Source organism: Pelobates fuscus, chromosome 11 (assembly GCF_036172605.1).
Source record: "Pelobates fuscus isolate aPelFus1 chromosome 11, aPelFus1.pri, whole genome shotgun sequence".
NCBI lineage: Eukaryota > Metazoa > Chordata > Amphibia > Anura > Pelobatidae > Pelobates > Pelobates fuscus.
Genome location: NC_086327.1, coordinates 107020186 through 107044578, shown reverse-complemented (window position 1 = coordinate 107044578; position 24393 = coordinate 107020186). Strand labels below are relative to the sequence as shown.

The window sequence follows — 24393 nt, the reverse complement described above, 5'->3', positions numbered from 1 at the left end:
CGCCATCTTGTTTTTGCCGCGGGCGGTCTTTTTTACCGGAGCGGATCGAATCCGTCAATTTAAGCTGTTTGGAGGGTGCCATGAGGGCGAAGGCAGTGGATGCCCCTTGTGGGGGTAAGATTTGTGCTTGTCAGGCTCTTAAATTGTCGCTGTCGGCTCGGCGGTACACGGAGCTCGCACGGCTTGCGACTACTCCATGCGGTTGTTGGCCACGCCCCTCATTCAGAGTAGAGGTTAACTCTATTATTGATTCTCGAATCTCCCGGGGGAGAGTACAATATCTGGTTGATTGGAAGGGATATGGTCCTGAGGAGAGGAGTTGGGTACCTCAGGAGGATGTTCATGCTCCCCGTCTCCGCAGGGCGTATCACTCTCGCTTCCCATCTCGTCCCGGTTCATTCCGCCCGGTGGGCGTATCTGAGAGGGGGGTACTGTCAGGGTACCTGTGGTCTCTACCTCCGAAAGAGGTAGAGACTTAGATGTTCCTGCAGCCAGACGGTCTGATGGCTCCCTTCCCCGCGGTCTATCCGGTCATGCTAGGCCGGCCGCGAAGGAGTGACTGCCTTTTACAGCATCTAGGCAGGAAGTAGTCATCAGGACACTCCCCTGGAACGACCTGTCAGTCAATTGCTGCAGGACCAATCAGGACGCCTCGGAGGCGTGGTTACTGCTCTGAACAGGGTATTTAACAGAGCTTCTTTCATTAGCTCATTGCCCTGTCGTGGTTCTAGCTTGTTCTAGTCACTCAGTGCTTGTGTATTCTATTATCCCTTTTGGTTTTGACCCGGCTTGTTTACCTTACTCTGCTATTCTCTGTTACCCTTGATTCGGCTTGTCTCTCGCTTACCTGTCTTCTGTTACCCTCGACCTCGGCTTGTCTTTGACCATTCTATACTGTTCTATTTACGTTAGTCCGGCCATTCTAAGGTCCGGTATACGTATCTGGCTACTGTTTGTACTCTGCGTGTTGGATCCCTGTCCCGATCCTGACAAGGTGCTGCCAAAGGCATCGCCTGTGGATTAATCGGCTGAGCCGATCTCTGTGTCTGCAGCAGGGCCTGAGCAAAAGTTTGCAAAAGGAAGTCGGACATAACTCCCATCGCAGAAACCAGGGCTTTGGTCATAGCTTGAGACATAGATGCATCAATTAAAGGGACTCTCCAGTGCCAGGAAAACAAACCGTTTTCCTGGCACTGCAGGTCCCCTCTCCCTCCCAACTCCCATCCTAAGTGACTTACCTGTATCCATCGGCGCTGGGTCAGGCTCCGCCTACGCTCCTCCCCCGCCGACGCTGGCGGGGGAGACCTATTGCGCCTGCGCGGCCGGTGGCAGGGGAAACCTAATGCGCACGCGCATTAGACCTCCTCATAGGAAAGCATTGAATAATGCTTTCAATGCTTTCCTATGGGGATTTCGGTGATGCTGGAGGTCCTCACATGAGGACGTCCAGCGTCGTTATAACACACTTTTCATGTTCTATGAACATGGAAGTGTCCACTAGTGGCTGTCTAGTAGACAGCCACTAGAGGAGGACTTAACCCTGCAAGGTAAATATTGCAGTTTATGAAAACTGCAATAATTACACTTGCAGGGTTAAGGGTAGTGGGAGTTGGCACCCAGACCACTCCAATGGGCAGAAGTGGTCTGGGTGCCTGGAGTGTCCCTTTAAGGCCGGCATGTAGGCAGGAGCTGTAAAGCCAGCGGAGAGATCCGCTTCATCTCCAGACATACTTGAAAAGTTCTGGAAGTCAATCTGAACAGGAGTTACAGACCCAGAGGGAGTTGCGAGATCCCTGTCAGATTGCATTTTTCTAATAGCAAGGAAAGAATTAAGTATATAACCTAAACAAAACAATGTTGAGTAACCCACAAAGAACACAAGTAAAGGAAATAAAAGTTTACGCACAGTAATAAATCACAGAGAAACACAAGAGCCGTCCAACCACCACTAAAGCTAAACTCCGAAATCAGGCAGTTTGGGACAGAGCTAGGGAAAAAAACGCGGGGAAAAAAAAACAATAAAATGGCTACCGCAAATATGAACGTCTACTCGAACGGCAAATATACACAAACCAGAGTACTGAATGTGGTCGGGAAAAACTAAAACTCCCGAATGCAGCCTTCGTGGTAAAAGTCCCAAACACCATGTTAGTTTGAAAGTCGCGTTCGCAGGGAACAACTCCCAAACGTGGACTAAATTGACGAAACTCAATTAAAACGAAAGGTGTCGCGAAAGTGCCGAATGGAGGAATAGAGTCCCTAACAACGTCCCTGAGCCCAGAGGGATATAAGATCGGGCTAGGGAGGTCCAGGGGAGAGAACAATATTAGAAACAGATTAAAACAAGGCTACATGAATGATAGCAATACACATATATCCAAATAAACACTAAAATAGAAAATAAAACACTAAAGTAGAATAACTAAATAGAATAATTAAATACAGTTAAAATGAATAATCAATCAATGATAAACAGTAAATAAACATGGAATTATGCAATAAAACTACACAATTAGGAGAATATCAAGAAAAAGTTAAGAAAAACAGTCGGACCTGGTATACTTAACTGAGGGAGCAGCAAAGAAAGAGGAATTTGTTTAGTGATCACCGCCTATTATGAGGCGTGGAATCTGACTGGCTGTTCCTGTCGCTAGGAAGATATACCTCTCATGCTATTTATTGTTATCATACTGAGTTAATGTTATACTTTTTTCTTTGCTGCTGAGGGAAATAAAGGAAAGAATGCAGCATAATAGGAGCCTCTGTGTCGTTAATAAAATCACAGACTTCCCAATGCAGCTCAATGAAAAGTCTTTGCAGAGCAGGTGCTCTGAGCAATTCCTGCTTCTTGAGTTTAGCTCCACTGAGCTATACGACCAGGAAGTAACAGGACTGTCTGATTGACAACCTGGAGGGTGTAACAAGGTTAATTTACAAAAGTGTCAATTTCTATTGAAATCTGCACTATTTTCAAAATGAAAAAAAAACAGGACACACTCTTGATACATACAGCTTTTCAGCAAGCTAAACAGTTCTAGGGGACTGGAGTGTCCCTTTAAGGTAAAATTCTGTAAGGCAACTATGCTGTCAGTTCAGCTCTCTACCCTTAAATATGAAATTCCCTTTAAATTCTAACTTTAAATAATGCTGTAAGTGTGTTGGTAATGCCACATTATTGGTGACTATTGCTCTGACTATTGCTCTCCATCTCCGCATCATTTTGCCTCCACTGCTGCTACAGCCATCTTTATACCTTCTACTGGGTGCTCTTAGATCATATTCAATATTTATCGCATACTCAATGACCATACCGAGACATTGATGTGATATATATTAATTATATGCATGATGCGTCATTTAGTGCATTATCAGTTTCTTTTATTTACCTGATCAAACATGTTTATATTCTAAAGTCTACCTACCTACCCTCTGACACCTACATACATACAAACACAGATTCTACCCATCACAAACTCTCCGGAATTTACATACATACTGACACCTAACCAAACTCACATGTTAACATTACCCCACACACACTCTGTACAATACCATAACTTGTATAGTACAAGATTGGTGAACGGTGAGAAAGTTCAGTTCTGCCAAATCATTTTTTCTGAAGATAGAACATTTTTAGAAAAAGACGAAATACGGTTGGATGTCAGTTCGGCTCTGCCGAATGTCAATCTGGAATCAAAAGAGCATATCGAAAAGGCAAGGAAATGGGCCAATCAATGTGCATCAAAATATAAACATAATATGATATTATGTATATTTTTAGCAGTACACTGATTTATTTTGTTCACAGATGTACTGGGAGAAAGTACTTCCTTACATTCCACTCCATATTTATTACAGGTTCGTAGCTTTCTTTCTTTTCGTAGCTCTGCTCTCAATGTATTCCTCTTCCTTCTGTTTATTTAATTCCCAGCACAAAGTCAGCTCTACCTCTTTAAAATCCATGCTGCATCAGGGTCCCATTTTTTCCTGATATAAAGAAGATTCAAATCTTGAATTATTATATTAGCATCACAAATAGACAATATTTTCCCCCAGCTGTGATGTTGTCAGGCTTTGAACATCTTTAAAACATGACAAAGACCCAGCTGTGTCAAAATGTTGCCTATTTGTGATGCTGCTGTACGACTCTTGACAAGTCAACTTGGGTGTGCTGAGGCTTACAAACTTGAATTGTGCTATGTTTACAGATTTGAATTGTGCTGTGCCCTACAGATTTGGATTGAGTCTAATTCTTTCAGATGTAGTAGCTGCGTTTAAACTCCCTGAATTATCCTATAATACCCCACAAACGGAACTGGTCGAGTATCCTTTTCAAAAAGCAAAACCATTAAAAAAACAAAACAAAACTGGGCTCTCACAGAATTTCAAAAGATACTTCATTTAAATCACGAAAACACCTTTTGTATAATCGGAAAGTTCATCACAGTTTCAAAACCAAAATCTTCATTTCAGGTTCTACAAATTAAGACTTTTTTTTTAAAGGAAACCCATAGTCCTGAAAAATAATTATCAATTTGTTTATAATATAGGTTCCCTCCTATCACTGTAACAACAGCCCCCCCTCTTTGCTGATTAAATTTCAAGTCAAATAAAGATTTCCTTTATTGAGACTCTTCCACTGAAGCTGCCCACTCCGCATCGGAAGACTTCAACATGCCTTCCATCTTGTATAATCCGATGCTTCTCATAGAGGAGCATGGATTGGAGATACACATGTGTGGCACAACGCCACGCTCCTCCAATCAAATGCTTTTATGCAGATCACATGGCAACCGAGGCAGAAATGTATTTTGACCCCCCCTACCCCCGACCCCGATCCAGTTTGTACAGAGATATTTTTGTCACTCTGCAACCCTCAATCTCATTCCTGGGGACCTCATCCCTGGGGTCCAGAAGGGTGCTTCTGAGATGAGTCTCTGTGAACTGATTTCCCAGCTCCTTATTGCCCTGTGCTGTTGTCAGCGGTGGGGTGACATGATATCCCTGCTCCAGCAACAGTACAGAGCATTTGAGAGAGATGGAAAATGAGTGTAGAGTGATCACAGCAGCTCCATTGGCACCCTGCCACATTAAACAGAACCCCGTGAGAAAGGTGCCTGCACTGCAGGAGGGGGGGGGGAGGGAAGGGGGGGGGTGCTGTACTCCCCTCTGACACTTGTCACTGTGTTGAACCACCTCTCACCTGCCCGCCCTTAGTACACCACTGCTAAAGTGAGCACCATTAGATTGCAGGACCGAGTTTGACTCAGTTCTGGAGGCAGAAGCTTCTCTAATGACTGTGATGAAAACAGCAACTAAAGATGTATTTAACCCTACAATGTAAATATTGCTCCTTCTACAAATCAGTAATATTTTACAATGAAGAGTTAAAATGACAGGATCACAAGGCCCAGACCAGACCTTTTAAAGCACAGTCCTGCGAGTATATAGTGAGCAGTTTTTGTTTAACACCAAGATATTTGCATCTAAAATGTCTATTTATTGTATATCTGTTTATCTATCCATACTCACGTAGTGGTGAACTATGTATTATGGGACAATAACGCAATCAGGGAAACATTAAAAAAAAAACTCAAATAAATGTTTTCTTTTTTAACAATTTTTTTTAATGTCTCCAGAAACGTGGAATGGTGATTTTCTCATAATTTACTAATTTTTGTAATCTTATCTTTATACATGATACTGTAGAACCTTATTATGCTATTTTGTAAAGTTTTGAATTATAAGGCAAACTCCTTACACTGAATGAACTCCAAAGTTAAAAATTATGAGCTTGCGTCAAGGCAGAGATTTTATAAAGCACACGTTTCAAGTACAGCTGGAGAGGAGTACATTTAGCAGTTCAGATTTTGCTGTATTGATTTAGCGGCCAGACAGTTTACAAAACTAATTGATTACAGGAAAAAAATATGTTGAGCAATGTAGTTGTTGGTTTAAAAATCATTGCGAGGATATCAAAGGCAGAGGACAGTGCTTTATAACCTATTCTTTCAGACGCAGTAAATGGTCAACTAGATTTTGATTTTTCTTTTAATCTGTAAAAAGTAAAATGGGACAAAAATGGCTACTACATTCCCATGATACTTATGGTAAATGCATCCACATGCATACATTGTCTAATTATTTAACTCTGCATATCCCACTAAATTAATATTAACTCCTTTGTCTACATTAGGGCTCTAAAGTTTAAGTCCTGCGCAAGTAGGCAGACCTAAACCGTGATCACCACTGCAAGCCTAGGCAATCAATGGAGCACTCACCAAGGGTAAATTTTTAATTGTCATTGCTGAATTTTCATCAGCCAATGGCTAGTTAAACAAGAAAGCCCTGGTCTGTTAACCTTTTTCTATTAACACAGCCCAGCTAGACATTTAATCCTATTTATTATTCTTAAGGTCAAAACTCCTTCCAATTCCTTAATGCAAAATACTTTTTCTTAAATCACTAAGGGTAACTTTCTGCCTTCTACAATAACAATCCCAAAGGCCTCATTCAGTTCATCTTGCAAATACAGTGCCCTTCTATTATATTGGCACCCTTGGTAAATATGAGCAAATGAAATATTTTTTTAAATATATGTGTGGCACAACTATTGGCACCTTTTAAATTCATAGGAGAAACATTTGTTTGAAGTATATTCCCATTGATATTTTACATTTTTTTAGTACACCTGGTTGACTGGGAACAAGAAATTGTCCAACCATGATTTCCTGTTTCACAGGTTTATATATTTGAGGTAACACGGAGGCCAAATTCCCTTAATCATTCATTACAATGGGTAAGACCAAGGAATATAGCTGTGATGTGCTCTAAAAGGTTGTTGAGCTTTACAAAATTGGGAAGTTGCTATAAGAAAATAGATAACATTCCACCATAAGGGCATTAATTAAAAAATTCCAGTTAACTGGAATGAATCACACTGGGAGAGGATGTGTCTATCTTGTCTCAACACACTGGTTCGAGTGGCCAAAATATCTCCAAGGATCATATCTGCAGAATAGCAGAAGTTAGTTGCGTCTTGGGGCCAGGAAGTTTTCAAAACTACAATTCAACAGCACCTACATCACCACAAGTTATTTGGAAGGGTCTCAAGAAAAAAGCCTTTACTCTCATCCAAAATCAAACTCAAGCATCTTCAGTTTGCCAGTCACTACTGGAACTTCAAGTGGGATTGGGTTCTGTCGTCGAATGGAACTAAAATACAGCTTTTTGGCAATAAACACCAGAGGTGGTTTTGGTGCACACAGAGAGGTAGCCATATGGAAAAGCCCGCGGTTAAATATGGCGGTTCCTGTTTTTTTGCCAGAGGACCTGGACATTTTGTTAGAATACATGGCATCATATACTTTATCAACAGATATTAAATGAACACCTGACTGCCTCGATTAGAAAGCTTTAAGAGACACTATCGTCACCAGAACAACTACAGCTTAATGTAGATGTTCTGGTGTGTATAGCATGTCCCTGCAGGCCTATTTAATGTAAACACTGCTCAGGGACACCTCCAGTGGCAGTCATTTAAATGGCCTTTAGAGGTGCTTCCTGGGTCAGTGCTGCACAATGTACAGAACTGAGGTTAAACGTTTGTATTCCTGTCACTATAGTGTTCCTTCAAAATGGACCCTGGTTGGATCGTCCAGCAGGACAATGATTCAAATACATTCAAATTCAAATACATACATGAAAATCAGCACAACTATGGTTTACTAACCACAAAATCATGGCCATCCCAGTCTTCTGACTTAAACCCCATGGAAAATCTGTGGGGTAAACCTAAGAGGAGAGTCCACCAGCATCAACCGTGGAATTTGAAGGCTCTGGAGAGATTCTGTATAGAGGAATGATCTCAGATCCCTTGGCATGTATTCAACCACCTCATCAGGCATTATAGGAGAAGATTCAGAACTGTTATCTTGGCATTAGCCCAAACCATTGACTGAAAGGGTGCCAATAATTGTGCCACACATATATTTAACAAATAATAGTTTTTTTTCATAAACTTATGTTGTGTCTGCAATATTTTGATATCCATGAGAGCAGAGTACTCTTGTGTACTTTTTTGCACAAAAAATCAAAATGTTAAATAATAAAGACTATTTTTTTAACACTCTTCTTTGCTCATAATTACCAAGGATGCCAGTATTAGTGGAGGGCGCTGTATTTAGATCTCACCGAAGATACAAATTTACATTACAAAAAGGATGCAATAAGGAAAATGCTCTATTTATTTGAAGTTTGTTACCAATAATTTCCCAGATTCACAGTAATACACAACCCTTCAATTCATATTTCAATTGAGATTTTAGTAAAGATTTATAAAAAAGTAAATTGGTGCTACATTCAATGTCTTTGTTTTATACTACATTTAATACAATTGCATTTCTTTACGTTTATTCTAGTCTGCCATAGTTACAGAATGTTATATTGTATAGAAACTTTAAAACTTATAAAATCTGCAGCTTTCCAAGTAGTTACATTAATGTTTTTTCATGAATGACACTACTCAGAACTGCTAATATGTGTATGGTGGCATTTACCGACCAAGAGGATCTCTAAGTTCACAGTCTGCTTGTTTTCTAATCTTTATTTGTCATTTTAGTGTAGTGATGGCATTGTGATTAGACTATTGATTGCATATATTCCATGAATCACAGAATTAAAAGGAGACTTGTTGGAGTTTCAATGCCAATTTGCAGCCTTTGGGAATGGATACAGGGAGAAAAGGAGCAGACTATTAAACATACAATGCAAGAGTTACTCTGTAATTTTAACTCAAACCTCCGGCTGTCGAAAACAATGGCTTGAATCATTGCTGGCTATGAACTCGTACATCCTCCCAAATCTTTTATCCAAGTCTTTAAGATATGGCATTAAATAAATTATGTAGCACTTAGCCTACCTCAGTTAAAATAGAAGTTGATAAAATTAGATAGGGGGCACGTGAACATTGAGAAAAGGGGACTATTATAATCCCGAAACATCTGCCGTGGCATTCAGCCCTCAGTAAAGCACTTAAGACTTTAGTTTAAAATTAGCTTTGCATCTGGATTGTGTAATGTGTTAGATCTAGTTCAACAAGAATTTTGAATAATCTTTACCGTACAGAACAGAGCAACCAACGAACCTAAAATGGAATTCCCAAAAATCTACCAATATTAGCCATCATTGACCTATGGCATGGTAATCTTGGCAAACCAGCCTACACAGTGCCTTACTATGAGATTTATTTACTAGACACCAGATTTGCTATAACATTTATACAAACAAAATTACCCGTGAAACAAAGTGATTGAAAAAAACTTAACTTCTGGGTACACAGCTCCCAAGGTTATTTCCCAGTTGATAACCGTTTAGTAGAATAGTGTAAAGGATAGGATATTTTAGGGATTCTGCTGATGTACCTAGAATAGAGGATAAAACATAGTGCAAATATTGTTTGATACTCAGAGGTAGTGTACTGGTATATATGCACTCACAATTGCTATAACATTTGTCTGATATCACTACCAGCTGAATGATAACCGAACTTAGCTAATTGGATCTCTGCTATGTTAAAATGGATCTCATTAGTTTAAATGAAAATCGCTTAACAAAATTGCAACCAAAAGGCAGCCCAATTTTCCTGACATGTAAAATATACATCCTTCTGATTTCATTATATTTCAGCTTCTCCTAATTGTTCACTACAATTTAATATTTAGTGAGTATATGCCAGTCGTGCCGGTGCACGGATTTCTGCCGCCCTAGGCAAAGAGCCATTTTGCCGCCCCCTCATGTCACTCACTCACTGACAGACACACACTTGCAGACACACACACTCACTGACAGACACACACTCACTGACAGACATACACTCACTCAGTGACACACACACACAAACTCACTGACAGACATATACTCATTCACTGACAGACACACACACACTGACAGACACACACACTCACTCACTCACTGACAGACATACACTCACTCACTGACACACACACACACACACAGACATTCACTGACACTCACTGACAAACATACACTTACTCACTCACTCACTGACAGACAGACACACACACACAGACACTCACTGACACTCACTGACAAACATACACTTACTCACTCACTGACAGACAGACACACACACACATACACTCACTGACACTTACTGACAGACATACACTCCCTCACTGACACACACACACCCACTGACAGACATACACTCACTCACTGACACACACACAAACAGACACTTACTGACATACATACACTCACTGACAGACACACTCACACACACACAGACAAACACTCACTAACATACATACACTCACTCACTGACAGACACACACATATACACACACACAGGCAGACACTCACTGACACACACACACACACACAGACACTCACTGACATACATACACTTACTCACTAACAAACAGACACACAAACAGAGAAACACACACACACACTCACTGAGAGATAGACACACACAGACACACACTCACGGACAGTCACAAACTCACACACTCACTGACACACAGAGTCACACAATTTTATTTTTTGAGGCCCATCCAGCCTCCCTATCAGCTTCGAGTCCAGTGTGGGGCAGCTCCTCACTCCTCCAGCGCGCTGTTTAGTATGCCGGGGCCGAAATGACATCATATTCCGGCTTCCGGAATCACAGAGGGCGTGTGAGGGAGGGGTGGAAAGCTGCAAGAACAACCTTCCTCGCCGCCTGCCTTCTCCTACCCCCTCTCCTCTGGTCGCTGGCATTTGTTGGCAGTGCAGGTACCTGCCATAAAGGTCTGCTCTGTCATACCTAGCACAGCTTCAAGGGTGCCCTAAGGTGGCCAAATGGCCACCTACTGGGCCCCCTGTGACAGGGCTCCTCTGGGCACCCCCACCTCAAGAGCCGCTCGCCCAGAGCTGCAGCCCAAGAAAGGGAGAGCCCACCAGGAAACATCCCAGTGGGTGCCCCAGCCATGTATGTCAGAGACTTGTTGAATTTGTTTTCAAAAACTAAATGAACTGCAGCTCTGCCCCACTTCCCAGTTTTTTACATTATTATATCATTTTTAAAATGTGCTAGCATACATGCATCCTTACATTTCAAATTGATAAACAGGGACACTTTAAATTTAGGGGTGTGAGCAGTGGCGTACACACGATCCCGGGCCCGGGTCCGAAAATCACCCCCCTGATGTTTACTCTGTGCAGGCCAGGGGCGCAACACATGGCGAAGGGCACCTGGTCACAGGGGTCTCACTGACAAACACACACTCACTAATAGACACCAAACAGACTCACTAACAGACACTCACTAACAGAAACACACAAACTAACACACTCAGCAACAGACACACACAGTAACACACTCACTGACACACACACACTCACTGACACAAAACTAACACACACACCCTGACACTCACTAGCAGACACACACTCAATAACAGACACATACAAACTAACACACACAGTAACACACACACAGTAACACACACACACACACAGTAACACACACACACACACACACAAACTAACACACTCACTGACACTCACTAACAGACACACACACTTAATAACAGACACACACAAACTAACACACAACTAACCCACTCAGTAACAGACACACACACACACACACTGAAACACAAAAACTAACACACACACTAACACTCATACACACTCACATTTTTTTTTATTTAATCCCTCAGCCCCCCTACCTTTGGGAGTGCTGAGGGGATTCCAGATTTCCCTGGGGTCCAGTGGGGCTGCTGGGCAGCCGGTCCTGCAGGCGGCGAGGGAGCACGGATCCTCCTGTTCAGCTCCCTCGCGTACCCCTTACTGGTGCCGGAGCTGGAGTGACGTCATATTCCGGCTCCGGCATCAATGCGGTGCGCGCGAGGGAGCTGAACAGGAGGATCATTTCAGGTGACTTACTAATACCCATAAATGCACCTAAAATTTAATTTAGAACAAGAACAATGCATTTTATTCACAGAGACTGGTTTCTAAACACACATAGTTTAAAGGCACGTTACCGGACGTATTATTGCTGTGTAGCTCTGTTATAAACCCAGACACACCAACAATATGGAGCTCCTAGGAAAGAGAGGAAGTCGCATCTAAAAGATGCATTCAGGCCCAAAATAGGTACCGTGAATCTGGTGAATTATTGGTAACAAACTTCACAGAAATAGAGCATTTCCCTTATTGCATAATCTTGTTTATAATGTAAATAATATGTTAGAGGGTGTTGAAATCCATCACAGATGACCACATAAAATTTAGGAAAAAAAATGCACGTTTTCTGGTTGCATGTTCAACACATAAATCTTAAAATTCAGAATGATGTGTCCTGCTTCACTTATTCTCCAGGTTCTTCCATCAAAGCACATTTTGCCAAAAATGAATGCGTGGTCCTTTAAGAAGCTATAATGTATACAAAGCACGTTCTTTTGTGAAAAGACCTGTTGTCGGCTGCAGCAGTAGAAGATAGAGCTATTAAAATGTGTAGGGGGGGGGGGGGGGGGGGGCACTAAAACACACCTGTTTCTAGGCTCTGCAGAAGAGCTCCCTCTGCATTCTGCCAGGACGCTCAGCGCGTCTATCCCTGCTTTGCCAATCTTCGTTAAACAGCTATAGCAGATTGTGCAGGTGTGTGACATTAAATTGTCTCTAAAATTGTGCCTGCTTGAAAATGCACTTAGCCGTACGGCTCTTTGTTTACAGAAAATATTTGTGCGTCTTTGATAGGTATTTATGTAAAAGATTTGACTTTCATCCACATTCAGCCAGATCTCGTCTCAAGTATGATGGAGAATCCTGTTGGCAGAAGGTATCACTCGCTCCGCATTATCCTATCTACCTGTGCATTGTTTTCTGGTGCATTGTGTAAGAGACGTTGCAGTCACAGATGCAGTATTATATGCCAATAATCCCCCGCTGGGTGTAGACAGGGATGGAGACGAAGCACTGGATAGAACTAAAACAGCCATTCTGCTCGGATAGAAAACACGGCAGCAGGATTAAAATCGACCTGTGACCTTCAATGTGTTTGCCTTGGTTACCCTACCTGCCTATATTTTCAGGGTTCTTCACTAATTTTTAGCAAATTTAATTCAAATGGCAAAACCTAAGGCTAAAATAGCTGAGGTCTGATTACAGCTAAGTTGGAGAATTTTGCTGTTCAGTTTGAATTCCGTAAGATTCAGCATTTGGATTTGAAAATTTGGATTTATTTTCATACACTATAGCAGTTTTGGAGATCGTACAGGTATTCATTTAGGACTATTTTGTCACAAAGACCCCATCATTAAATTGTGCGGCGCAAAGGAGTGCTTTAAATAACATAGCTTCCATGGTTAGATCTCAGCTTTCAGGCAGAACTCTGTTTCATTTTTTAATTTGTCTGTACGCAGGGCCGCCATCAGAAATTGTGGGGCCCCTAACACAGCACAAAGTCTGGGCCCCCGGGTGCCCGCCTCCAAGCCCAGCCTCCAAATCCCACCCACAGAAATACACACACACAGACACAAAAGGACACAGACACACACAAAGAAAGATACACACATACTAACAGACACAAATACTGAAACAGACATACACACATATAGACACATACACAGATTCAGATACACACACATACTGACATACAGACACACACACATACATACTGACAAACAGACATACATACAAACTGACATACATACATACATAATGGCATACATACAGACATACTGACATACACACACACAGACATACATACATACTGATAGATATATACATACATACATACATACTGACATACACACACAGACAGACATATATACATACTGACATACACACACATACATATAGACACATACACAAACATACAGATAGACACATACACACATACAGACATACATACACACATACACACAGACACACACACATACATATATACATACTGATATACACACACAGACATACATACTGACATACATGCATGCTGACATACACACACATAGACATACATACATACTTGCAGACACACATGCATACTGACAAACAGACATACATACAGACAAATATACATACTGACATACACACACACATACACATACACACAGACATACTGACATACATACACACAGACATATATACATACTGACACACAGACATACATACTGACATACACACAGGAGATTTTAATGCAAGCTCGGCCATTGCCGCTCATGCGCATTAGTTCTCCCCCGCCGGCGGATGTCGGCGGTGGAGGAGTGTGGGCGGAGCTGAGCCACTGCTGAGGGACATTGGGGCTGGACCCACGTAAGTGACTGAACGGGTTACTAACCCCTTCAGTGCCGCGAGAGGTGGCCTTGACAGAAGGGGAAACTATAGTGCCAAGAAAATTAGTTTGTCAATTGAACTTGACATAATATAAGTGCTCCACCAGGGATTGCGATATTACAGACATACATACTGGCATGCACACACACTGACATACATACATACTTGTGGACACATACACAGACATACATACATACTGACAAACAGACATACATACAGACATATATACATACTGACATACACACACACATACAGATAGACACATACACACATACATACAGACATACTGACATACATACAGACATATATACATACTGACACACACAGACATACATACTGACATACACACACACAGATATATATACTGTGAAGAAAATTGACTTTATTTTAACATTTTCTTTTGTATTCGTGTGTTTCCCCTATTTACTGTCTGAATACTGGATATTGGTTCGGCAGTTTGAAACTACCGAACACCGACCACCCTCCTGGCTTGTTAAGTTCAAAAGAACCGTTGATTAAGTGTTCCCTGGGTGGCCGCTGTTCGTATAGCCGAACGCCACGTGGAAAAGAAAATGGCGGCCATCTTGTTCGCATGAGGGGAGTCAGCGGGACTTGGTCGTTGAGTGTCTGGAACTAAAATCGGACACTCGACCTCACGAACCACCGCTGAAAACTACCGAACGCCGGCTTCTCCCACTTACCGAACAGCCAGAAGAGCGGCATTCGGTAGTTATGTTCGTGCAGACAAGGGGAACAATCGCTACTATGAGCCAGGAGGATCTATTCGGTATTTTGCCAGTTTTTTGACTTTTTCCTAATTGACCGACCGCACACGCTGAATTCGTGGAACTGTTTTAGGCAGGAGCCTTGTGTGGGGTCGGTAAAACATGACTTCCACACTTTTTAAGAACTCCTGAACCGATCCGGGAACACGGGTTAAATTTGGATATGTTTGTCCCCCAGATCGGGGCTATCAGGGGATATGTATTTTGTGGGGATGCCTTGTGGGGAAAGGGGTGTTTTAACTTTTGGGGAAAATGTGTGCCCTTTGCCTGGAGATAATTGATTTATTCCTTAACTTATCTCAATATCTCCCAGGCAGAGGGAGGGCGTGTATTAGTGCAAAACTGTATAATGATTGGCTAGAGTATTTGTTTGCTGTGGGAGGTCCTCTTGCAGGAGGATTTCTCATAAAAGCCAGCCTGTTTTCAATAAAGATCATTCCTGTTACACCCTTCATGAAGTCTAGGCTCATGTTTGGGGAATATTCTATTTGCTGGGGAGAATCGTCTTGGAAGCTGTATTCATCTCTACTATTCCTCTACTCCCTGCTGTAGCTATAATCACTTAGGCTCAGCTGTTGGGAAAGGAATGGAAGACCGCAGTACCATAACCACTGCAGGTCTTAACATATACATGCTGACATACACACACACATACATACTGACATACACACACACAGACATACATACATACTGATAAACAGACATACACACATACATATATACATACTGACACACACACAGACAGACATACTGACATACACACACAGACATATATACATACTGACATACATACTGAGAGACATATTCATACTGACACACACACAGACATACATACTGACATACACACACACAGACATACATACATACTTGCAGACACATACACATACACAGACATACATACATACTGACAAACAGACATACATACAGATAGACACATTCACACATACAGACATACTGACATACATACACACAGACATATATACATACTGACATACACACACACACACATACTGACATACACACACACAGACATACATACATAGTGACAAACAGACATACATACAGATATATATACATACTGACATACACACACACACATATTGACATACACACACACATACATACATACTGACATACACACACAGACATACAGACATACATACATACTGACAAACAGACATACATACAGACATATATACATACTTGCAGACACATACATATACACACACACTTAATTAATCAGCCACCCTCCTCTTACCTTTAAGTTGCAGGAGGGTGGCTGGGGATGATGGGAATGGATGCCTCTGGTGTCCTCTCCTGGTCTCTGCTCTCCCTCTCCTCCCACGCGGAGTAAGCTGGGAGGAAGTGACCGTCCGTCACTTCCTCCCAGCAGCACTTTTTTTTTTAAAGGGGCCCGGTCGCGCAATTACACGCCCACAGCGCTGACCAGGTCCCTGAAGATATAGGGCCCATCGAGTGGCCCTAAATGCTTGGGTCACCTGATGGGCCCCGGTGCAGATGCACCTGCAGCAGTTTCGCCGCTCCACGTGGGGCCCGGTCGGGCCCTGGCTGTACGTTCTCACCTAATGGTACAGCACTACGGAATATGTTGTCACTTTATAAAAGCTAGTAATAATAATAAATAAATAAAAAATACACTTAAATTTTGCTTAAAATGGACACTCTAGGCACCCAGACCACTTCAGCTTAGCTCAGACATTCAGTTTTCCAGTTCCACTTAGTCCTGCAATGTAAATCATTGCCATTTTCGAGAAACTGCAAGTTTCAAAGTTAATTACATTGAAAGACTAAGACGCTGGATGTCCTCAAGCTCTGCATTGAAGCAATGCTTTCCTATAGGCATGCGCATTAGCCTTCTCCCAGTTGTATGACGTTGGAAGGGGCGGAATGTCAACCCAGCGGCAAATAAGATTAGCACTGGAATCGGGTGAGTATACAACGGGTGTCAGTGGGTGGGGGGAGAGCGTGAGGGACATAGGGGATCAGAGGGCTAAAGTAATACAGCTTTATAGTTCTTCCATTTCTTCCACTATAGAATCCCTTTAATATTCTTATTTGGCCCCAGCTGTTTGCTGCTGTGTGTAACAACCCTGACAGAGCTATTCACTAAACTCCAAATTGTTAAAATTCTCCTTCTCAGAAAAAATACAGAGTTATTTACAAAAAAATTGAGAATTGTCTGGAATTCAAAGTGACTTCAAAGGAAACTTCAAAATTAAGGCAAAAATAGCCAAACTGTAAAAGTTTCAGTTTTTTATTCCAGTTTTGCTACTTTGTCCTTGATTTCAAAATTACTTTGAATTCATCATAAAGGGACACTGTAGGCACCCAGACCACTTAATTGAAACTCCCATCACCCCTAACCCTGCAGTGGTAATTATTGCAGTTTTTAACTCCAGTAACTCCTCCTCTAGCGGCTGTCTACCAAACAGCCACTAGAGGGCTTCCAGAATCCAAACAGACTTTTGATCCATTATCTGACCCTGGACATCCTCATGCTCTGCATGTGGACCTCCAGAGTCAGATTTTCCTTGTAGGAAAACATTGAATAATGCTTTCCTATGGGGAGATTTTAATGCGAGCTCGGCCATTGCCACGCATGCGCATTAGTTCTCCCCCGCCGGCGGACATCGGCGGTGGAGGAGTGTGGGCGGAGCTGAGCCACTGCTGAGGGACATTGGGGCTGGACCCACGTAAGTGACTGAACGGGTTATTAACCCCTTCAGTGCCGCGCGAGGGGGCCTTGACAGAAGGGGAAACTAGATTGCCAAGAAAACGAGTTTGTCAACTGAACTTGACATAATATAACTGCTCCACCAGGGATTGCAATATATAAGTAGGAATGCGCAGGTAGGTTAGAATGGCTGCCTCATTTACATTGAAGGCGATAGGAGTATTTTGCACACCAGCATGGGATATTATCCTCACTTTGGCCTAATTTCCAGCGAAATACTAGATTTAGATAAAAGATATAGCAAACAGTGGTTTTGCAAAGAACAAAATGAGAATAGAGGGGATGGAGATATATGAGGATTGAGTAGACAGAACAATATGAATTTTTAAAGAATGTATGCAGTAAAAGTGATGATTGCTTGCTAGAGCATACTTTCTCCAGACCTTGTATTGGGATCTCCAGAACCAGTAGGCTTTCCATAACTTGGATGTTCGATGACTGTCCAGTTCCTTGTGTGCACATTAAATTGTCCCGTCTTGCTTTAATGGTATACATACAATTAGTACAGCATTTATTAAGGAATTCAATTGGCCTCTTGGGAACCCCTTCTTTGTTGCATCCTGGACCTTCTACCAGGCTTGATGCCTACAGCTGGTTTTAGATTTCTCTGTGCCATGACGGTCATTTTTCTTCTCTATTACAGTTGTAACCAGGCATTTTTTATTGTAGTTGATTTCAGGCCACCTCTTGAACCTATACTTCCACCATAAGATCAGGGAGGATTGCAGGCTTCACATTGTAAGCCCATGTGAGCCATGCAGTCCTCTCTGTGAGTACGGTAGCTGTATAAGTTCATGGTCCTCCGACCTCTCACCATGTCCCAATGGCCCTTCTTCACCTCCCTCTTATGTGCCTGTCCTCCCCCTATCTGTGTTTTATATAGGCTTGCCTTCCTGCATAGTGTCCTATTTCGTTACCTTCTGTACTTCTCGTGCCCATATCCCTTTTGTCTCCTCTGCTTTCTCTGCTTCTCCGCAATCCTATTCCTTCTACATGAAGCACTCAAGTCTTAACCAAGTCCAAAATTCTTTAGTTAAAGCAACTTACTCAGTCACCTCTTGCATTCAATCACAATATATTTAATGCAGTTGGTGTTTGTGTGTGCATGCGTGTGTGTGTGTGTGTGTAGAGAGTGTTCTGGGTTATTTTAATGTGATTTTCTTTTTTAAACCTCTCTACTTTACCTTGAAATATTCACTCCTGAGACCTGTGATTTAGTTTGAAGGACATATAAACACAAACAAGACATGACTATACTACTTGAGTTTTTATATTGTCTTTTAATTGTCAGATAGTGACTTGTGAATGATTTGGTTGTGGTTGCAAAAATCATGGCACCTGATTGGCTGTGTTCCTTGGATCTCATTCTTTGCACACCAATTATACTTGTGTATCTGTGTCTGATGTCCTTTTTTCCTATCTCTGGTAAAAAAAAAAAAAAAAATGAATTACGGTACCAGTGGCTATATACTATACTATGTATACAAAATATACAGCACTGCAAACTCCGGAAATATATTCAAACAGAAAGATGACAAACCTGGTTGGTTTCAAATTGCTGCTGCTCTCCAAAACAGCAAACAACTTAGTCCACAGTAAATAAATGTAATCCTTTTAGATATCTGGTACAGGAGAAGAACTGGATACAATGTACCCACATAGCTATTTGTTTCAATGTACCACATTGGTTGTTTCAAGCAAAGTTTTCTTTGTTTGATACAAACATGTAAAAACTGAATACAGCGTACCTTGAAAAAAAACAACCAAATACTTTATAAATACAGGTTGTTATACAAAATGTGCAATGTAAAAGGTCAGTAGTTTTTTTTCCATGGCTTACAGCGAGTTAGAAATCATTATTTGAATTACCATATTGGACCTGGGCCTGTACACTTGCCGTTGTGGTGCCACAAACAGTGATGGATATCTTTGGCTCGGCAGGTATTAGTGGACTGCATTATACATAATGCGTTAAGGAAACTCCAAGCACCATAACCTCTACAGTGCACTGTAGTGGGTATGGTGCCAGGATTGACACCCTTCCCCCTCCCCCTCCCTTCATTGTAAAGAGCTAAACCATTTTTAGATGCTTTGACTTCTTACATGGGGTTCACAGGGGTCAATCACATCTCAAATCTGTGACCAGGGAGCTCCTGCTATGTCAGTTGATCCCTCTCAGCCAGTGAGCTAAGCCATGCATTGCTGGGATTTGTCAGACAGTAAGCTTTGGGCTCTCTGAAGGCTGTAGTGGAAGCAGGGGCAGCAATTGATAAACTCCAAGTAAGAAGTGAGATCCTCTAAAACATTGGGGAGGAGGGTATACTCTTAGCACTGTAACTATTACTAGAGGTTAACCGCAGGGGGGCTGTTCCCTGGTTGGGTGTCAAACTATTTTCAAAGAGTTTCATAGAAAGCAAGGGTACAACAGGTGCCCATAATCGTTTTTGCCATATTGCTAATGCAAATCTTACATTTTGGCATTAGCAATATCAATTTAATCCAAATTTGGATAGCACAGAATTGCTGTCACCTGACACTCTCAGCTAATAAAGGCCACAAAAAATGTTACGAAATCGACACTGTAGAAGTTTAACATCCGCATTAGAAGCACAGTGTGCGAGAGCACAGCCCGCGTGCACCTGGGGAATTCATCGGTGCCCACCCTCCTTGTACCATAACCACTACAACATGCTGTAGTGGTTATGATGTTTAGAATGCTCCTTCAAGTGCCAAGATCACCCATCACTGTATTGCAGTATAAGCAGCACAATCAACATCCAAGAATGCGCTCTGCCCTTTTCGTTTCACCCCTTCCATTACTCCCTGCAGAGCGTTATGCCCGATTATTTCCCGAGTCTGGAGTAACTTCCTCTCCTCCCAGCTGCTTTGGGTAGCTTTCACCCCCTGGAGTGCTGTGTTTTCTTTCCATCTTCCCTGCAGTTACTTGTTCTTTCAATTTTCTCTCATCCCAAGCAGGTCTACCCAGCTGCAAGGATTCGCTGGGGAAGTTATCATAACACAGAATAAGACGAATGCTGTCTTCAAATTGTTATTTAACCCATTAACTTCCACTTGCTAAGCACCCTTCTATTAAAGGCCAAAATTAGAGAGCAAAATTGTTAGCAGCTTAAGGTCTGAACATAGAGGTTAAATGGGAAGTAATATAAAAATGTGTGGCCAGTTGTTTTGTTACATATAAATTATGGCAATGTCTTCCTTTAACCCTTTCACTACATCGTTTGTTTTAAAAAAAATAATCATTTTAACATTTAGGTGAATTATATGATGTAGAAATACCATCTAAAATGACAGTAAAGCAGTGGTTTTGGGTATAGATTGCTGCTCTAGATTCCTAAAATGTTAAAATTTATGACCAACCTTGACCCAGAGGAAGAGCTTGATACGTGCTCCATTTCCTTTGGTCAAAGACATTTTCCCACAATAGTCACCTCTCTTTCTGTGTTTGCGGCAAATTTCATCATAACAGAATAAGTAAAAATGTTCCACTCGTGTTAGGATGAAAATCGTGTATTTCGTTCGAATCGGAATTTCATTAGAATGAATGAAATTCAGATCGGATTTCGTGCCGATTTCGCTTTGTAGATCACCCTCTTATTCCCACGGTATTAGGGAGCTATCTACTAAAAGGCCGAATGACCAAAATGTAAGACAAATGTAAACAAACTGTAGTTTACTCTGATACTAATTTGTTGCTGTCAGTCGGTTTATTAACTCTGCATATAGCCATCACATTGATTACAATTTCAATAATGCAGAGAGCCACGATTTGGTAAAAAATCTTACTGTTTACAAGCAAGTGGTAAAATTATTGTGAATAAACACTGAGATGGTGTATAGAGAGAGCAGTGATTTACAAGAGGTTGTAACACTAAATTTGGAATATGTAACCAGTAATCACTACTTCTGACTGAATTAGCTATTTGTTAGTAAGTAATAACCTGCCTTAAAGGACCACTATAGGGTCAGGAACACAAACACGTATTCCTGACTCTATGTTATTAAAAGCATTATCTAGTCCCCCTGCCGACCCCCCCCCCCCCCCTTGCCTCCCTAAATATAGTAAAATCTTACCTTTATTCCAGAACCAGCTGGTGCTGGCTCTGCCCCTGATCTTCCTCCTTGGCTGACATCATCAGAAGTGATGATCTCAGCCAATCACAATGCTTTCACATTAGAAAGTATTGAAATAACTTATATTGCCTTGTTTTCCATTGCAGGGTTAAACACACAGGGGTAATGCACCTAAATTACTTAAATGAGATATAGTGTATTTTTACATAAGGGAAAAATATGTCTTTAAATTTTGAGGTGGAATGATTTCTTTTTCAGTTTATATCACCAACTATTACTTTTTTGGGTGCCCCCAGTCCTAGACTGTGTTAGGTCATGTATGTTTCTGTAGATTATCAAATTGTGTAATCATTGCACTACAGTCACAACATATCAACACTCTCATCAACTTTAAAAAAAAAAAAATCATTCAGAAAACAAAATGGCCATCTATCACCATGATTCATGTTTTGCTTATCTCATTGTTCTATGGCATAGTCACACATATATTGTGCTACATGTATGAATCCTGAGTCAGAAATATTTTATTTTCCTACAAACAATAAAAAGCAACTAAATAAAAAACAGTAATAAAAACACACAGTCCTGGAAGCTGTAGTCCTTACAAGGACTTTCCCAGCCGAATCCTCAACGAGCTGGAACAAGGTGCTGAGTAGTGAATTGCCCTTCCCCTCCCAGTACTTAGACGACACAGTTCTGGGAGTACAACTGATTTTAATGAGCCAAACTAGGCCTTTTATGCACAGACCGCAGCAGGGGGTCTTTATTATATTCAACACAAGCCTCTCCCAGGAATCTCTGGGCCTGGGAGATAATTGCGTTAAAGACCAGTAAGATAATTATCTCCCAGGAACACAAGAGCCCAACACAAAATATAAAAACATAAAAGTACCCTAAAACATAATAAAAACATAAAATAACCTTACATAGAATTCATCCCCAAATAGCCCTGAACTGAGTGCCCAAGATCTCCAAATAGCGCTCCAATCCATGCAGTGTAGGGGAAATGCCACCGTGTTAAAGTTCTGACCGGCCGTACACGTGGTCCTATGCCCCAAATAGTTCCATTGGCGTTTGGTGCTTTTGCCAGTCAACTTTTGGGAGCTCCTACGGGCGCAATACGGGGTGCTCTGCTTGGCTCTCCGGTAGCATTTCTGTCCCTTAGTCTCAGGCACCTTCTCTCCAAAAAGTGGTTCAAAACCCCGAACCAGGTTGTCCTGGAACCGCACGGTCACCTCATGCAGAAAACAGTTCCATAACATTCGCGACTAAGTCCCGCTAAGAAGACCGGGACCCATGAAGTTGTCATGCCAAAATTAGTCCTATAGCGGTCATGGCTAATTACCGCTGAGGACTATTTGTGGATTTAGTTCATGCGAACGGCCACCAGGAAGCTTGCGTTCACTTCCATTCGCATGAAGGGAAAATACTGAACCAGGGGCACAAAGGGAAAGCTACCAATAGCGGCTGGGCATGGTAACTTCCAAACAATGTCCCAGCCTTTGACCATAGTCGGTGGGCGGGAGGCCAGCTTCCACACTACTCTAGGAGTCCATGGGAAATGTTTGTGGGAAGGAGCTTCTATGGAATTTACACCATTTAATAAAAAATTTTAAAATCACTGTTAATTTCACTGTTAAATCGAAAGATCTCCCCATCTTGCCCGGCATAATTATTATGTTTTATTCTAGTAATACTAGCGGGCCTCTGGCGGTTTGGGGCCTGCAACCTATACCCCTAACACCTTCTACAAACTCTTCTCCCCTGCTATAGGCTCCCTGACAAGTCTCTTTGCTCTCCTGGCGCGGTGCAGTATGAGTGCTCTGTGTGGGATAAGAGAATGGGAAAGGATGTGACATCACATCCTCTGCTCTCATTCCACACATGCAATGCGTCCATACCGCACCTATTAAGAGGAGCAGCATCTGGGAGACAGAGCGTTCACTTTCAGCAGCCTAGAAATTAGAGACAGGCACAAGAGGTTGTGGAGACAAATGGGGGTGAGATGGGACAGAGATATGTGAGTTGAGGTGGTTACATATTGGGTATAAGATGGGACAGCGATACACGTGAAGATAGAGGAAGCTTTTTTCATGTTGGCTGTGTCAGTAATAGCAAGGGGAGGTGTGGCTAAACCTGCATGGACAGAAACAAAAGTAATTTAATTCCTAAATATCAGAGAATTGCACCTTGAGACTACAGGGGCATCATGTATACACTAAATCGGCTTCATTAATCTAATGTATTGTTGATGCCTATAGTGTCCCTTTAAGTGTATTATTTAAATACGTATGCTGTATGATTTATAAGTCCTCAACTACTAACCAGGCCTAAACCTTACTCGACACTGCAAGCTTGACACACTCACCAGGGCTGAATTTTTACTTGACAATGGCTACCAGGCAAGTAGGTATTTTG

The 24393-nt window shown here is 41.8% G+C and overlaps 1 protein-coding gene across 4 annotated transcripts in view; it reads left to right on the top strand.

Moving 5' to 3' along the window:
- TMEM240 (transmembrane protein 240) overlaps positions 1 to 24393 on the top strand; it is a 131730-nt gene that overhangs the window by 75550 nt on the left and 31787 nt on the right. The gene's annotated exons all lie outside the window — the stretch shown is intronic.